This window comes from Lactuca serriola, chromosome 6 (genome assembly GCF_051521515.1).
Source record: "Lactuca serriola cultivar US96UC23 chromosome 6, Lser_US96UC23_V15, whole genome shotgun sequence".
Classification (NCBI taxonomy): Eukaryota; Viridiplantae; Streptophyta; class Magnoliopsida; order Asterales; family Asteraceae; genus Lactuca; species Lactuca serriola.
Genome location: NC_136413.1, coordinates 41,123,221 through 41,126,860, shown reverse-complemented (window position 1 = coordinate 41,126,860; position 3,640 = coordinate 41,123,221). Strand labels below are relative to the sequence as shown.

At 37.3% G+C, this 3,640-nt stretch overlaps 1 non-coding gene across 1 annotated transcript; it reads left to right on the top strand.

Annotated features, from left to right (window-relative positions):
* Positions 1 to 1,201: 1,201 nt before the first annotated feature.
* LOC145060796 (small nucleolar RNA R71) lies at positions 1,202 to 1,308 on the top strand. The gene has a single exon (XR_013686979.1). It is a non-coding gene; the product is annotated as a small nucleolar RNA R71 (small nucleolar RNA).
* Positions 1,309 to 3,640: the final 2,332 nt, after the last annotated feature.

Below are 3,640 nucleotides of genomic sequence, written 5' to 3'. Positions count from 1 at the left end.
CCCCATCTTCTTAGGTATTTCTCCCAACACCGCTTTTGAGCTTTGCTCACTTAGAATCACCTTAGAATTCTCCTTTAATTGTTGACGAGTGTCTAACAAGTTTTGTAGGAACTTAGCATTTTCTGGAACTTTTGCAAGTGAATCAATAAAAGGAGTATTAATAGGAATACCCTTCAATTGCTTGATAAACTCCAAATGTTCTCTTTCCAGTGGACTGAGATTAGCTCTAGACGGGAATGGCAAAGGTGGTTTATAAGCTGGAACAGATACGGATTCCTTCTGTTCAAACCGAGCCCACGACGTTAGCATAGCGGGCTCACGACGTGAACTGGGTATTCCAGCAGATTCTTCAATTTCGAGCTTCGGCTTCTTTGGCTTTGGATCGGGCTGCTATGGCTCCACTTATAAGGTTTCTAGGAACTCAGAAATCACATCTTCTTCAATATCTATGGCCATTACGTGAGATTGGGACTTCTTTTCAGGATCTTTCGGGAACATCTTCTCATTAACCAAAGTGGTAAGTTGACCAAGTTGTACTTCAAGGTTATTGATGGAGGCTTGTTGATTCTTTATTAATGCTTGTTGATCTATCATCATTGCATGATGATTCTTCATCATAGTTCTTTGTTCTTCCATTGCAGCGTCAGTAGCATCATGCCTTTTTTCTGAAGCTTCCATAAATTTCATCAACATGGTCTCTAATTCTGATTTCTTCTCAACTAGTGGTTGTTCTCTTTGGTAGAAACCTCTGCCAGTTTGTCTATATTTTTCTTTTTTGCTTCTTATATTTATCGTAAGGAAGCCACTCTTTCTTTGGTTTCCTCCAGTCTTCATCATACTTGTCCCCACTCGAATAGCAAACTTGAGCTTTCTTGTTTCCGTATTCATCCAAGTTGCAATCTTTTTTCAAATGTGGGCCACTACATATCTCATAACCAACTCGAATTGCATGAATTGATTCCTATCCATAGTGTTAATCATTGCCATCACAGCAGCCATCTCTTCAGTTTGTGCACCCCCAACTCCTTTCATGCCTTCATTCCTTGGACTGTGGTATTCACGAGAGTGTTTTGCAAATTCTTCAACTAATTCCTTGACTTCGCCCGAATTTTTCTTTGTAAGTGGTCCTTGAGAATCAAGGAGTTGTCTTGTCATCACATTGACCCCGTCATAGAATATGGACACTTCTTGTTGAATGTTACGGTCATGTTGAGGACAATTCCTTAACAACCCTTTGTAACGCTCCCAAGCTTCATAAAGTAACTCCCCCGGTTTTTGCTCAAAATTGGCTATTGCCTTCTTGAGTTTACCAATCTTGGATGGTGGACATAATTGGTCTAGAAACTGCTCAGGCATTTGAGCCCAAGTAGTTATTGTACCAGGTGGAAGTGCTTTTAACCAATCCTTTGCAGCTCCTTTAAAGGTAACGGGAAGCATCCTTAGCAAGACGGTGTCTCTGTTAACATTTGGGACATTAAAGTAATCAGCAATGCCGTTCACTTCATCTAAGTGCTTGAACGCATCCTCATGATCTTTTCCATAGAATAGGATATCCTTTAGTGCGGAAAGGATATGTCCCTTTAGCTCGAATGTGGCAGTGGCAGGAATGGCAGGTTGTACTAAGCCTGGACCAACGTCATCTCGAATTCTTTTTCTGTAAGCTCCCATAGGCATTTCTTCAATATTCGTCGTCTCGTTCCTTGGCTCGTTCTCGGGTTCACTTGTATGTAATTCAAATTCAGGCTCGGTATCGTATTCAGACTCGGTTTAGATGGGTATTTGATCTAAGTGTTCAAGCTTGCTCTTGTTCTTTGAAGATGAACTTGACTCCCCCGTTTTCTTCCCTGATTTCCTTGAGAACACTGATTTAAATTATTGTAAAGGAGTCTTATTTGGTGTTTGATCTTCCTTCACGCTCTTGTCCTTCTTTTTGTGAATTGCAGACTCGGGATCTTCAAGTGGTGGCACCAAAGGTGTGTTAGAGCCTCTGGTCATGAACTCCTGAAATAAGACAAAAATAAAACGTAAAACTGAACTAAGAAAAACAAACTGAAATAAACAAAACTAAGGACTTCAGAACTCACGTCGTGAATCTTAAAGGTTCACATCGTGAATCCTGTAATGCAGAAAAAAAAATAAAAGAGAAAAGTAACTTCTTGCAGGTTTTACCCTGAAAAAAGCATCGATTAATTTAAAGCAAACAAGCTAATATTAACTAAGCCGCTCCCCGACAACGGCGCCAAAAACTTGATGTGCACAAAAGTACCCACTAATTTTATATTTATAACCCAACTAACTTAACTAACTAAAATGCACCTAGGCAGTGTACCTAGTCGAATTATAGAATAGTTGGGTAAGTTGGGTGTCGATCACAAGGAATGGTGTTGACTATTTAATTTATCTACTACTAAATTAACCTAATTACTAGCAAAGGAAGGATTTTTATCTAATTTTGCAAGTTTAGGTGAACTTAATTCTTTAACACAAACTCAATCAATAAACAAAACACTTCTGTTAGTTCGAATCCGCTTTCACTCAATGGTTATACATTAGCTATGACTATTACTGTTGGTTACCAATTAATGAGGTATTAGCAATTCAGTTCTAAATCTACTAATTATTAATCAATTCATGTAAATCTATGTATGGTCACACAATAGTTAACACAAAATCAATTATTAAGTAAGATTGGAGCCATGAAAGATTGATTAATCAAAACACAATTACAGTCATAATATGAGTTCTCTAAGACAACTTAATTCAATGATTTAATTACTCATCTAAGATTAGTTTGATCTTAGCTCTAATAAACTAGTGTTCATTGTATTATTAGGTATTCAAATTCATGTAGATTTGTATTCACTAACTACACAGAACAAGAATTTAAAGCAATCAAATATTCAATTTAAGCATGCTAGGTAAAATCAATCAACACAAGCATATTACCAACAAGTAAAGTCAAATCTAATGCATTGAAACCATGAGTTCCAGCTTCATCTAGCTAACAGAAGCAGCTAGATTTAGCTGGACATCCTAATAGCTAAACAAACAAAAACTGTAATCAAAGACATGTTTAAGTGTACCAATCTATAAACCAATTTATGAACTTCTTCTTCCTTGGTGTTAAAACCAACTTCCAGATCTTCTTTTCCACTGAATTTCGTCTCCAGGAACCCTTCTAAGCCAGTCAAAACTCCCTCTTCGCGTAATGGCAAAGGTATTTATAATATCTTCAAATTTACCGTTCACGTCGTGGGAATTTAAGTCTCACGTCGTGAACTCGAGATAATCGTGATCGGCAAGGATTCCTTCACTCGGATGCTTATCTTCTAAAATTTCCTACTAACATCGTGAACACGGTTTTTGCTGAATTTTTCATCCTTCTTTTCTTCAAGCCCCCCAAAGTTCCAAATATTGTTACTTCTGGTCCCTTTCTTCGAAAATACTTCTATTTGGTTGCACATAACGATTTATCCTTATAAGTACCATAATTCTATGTAAATAACCAAAATATTATAAAAATGTAGATCAATATTGCCTTAAAATGTGTATAAATATGGCAATATCATGGGACTTCTGAATGTTCCACTCGGGCCAAGGGGTAAAATGGTTATTTTACTCTAAGGGGCGTTATAGATTG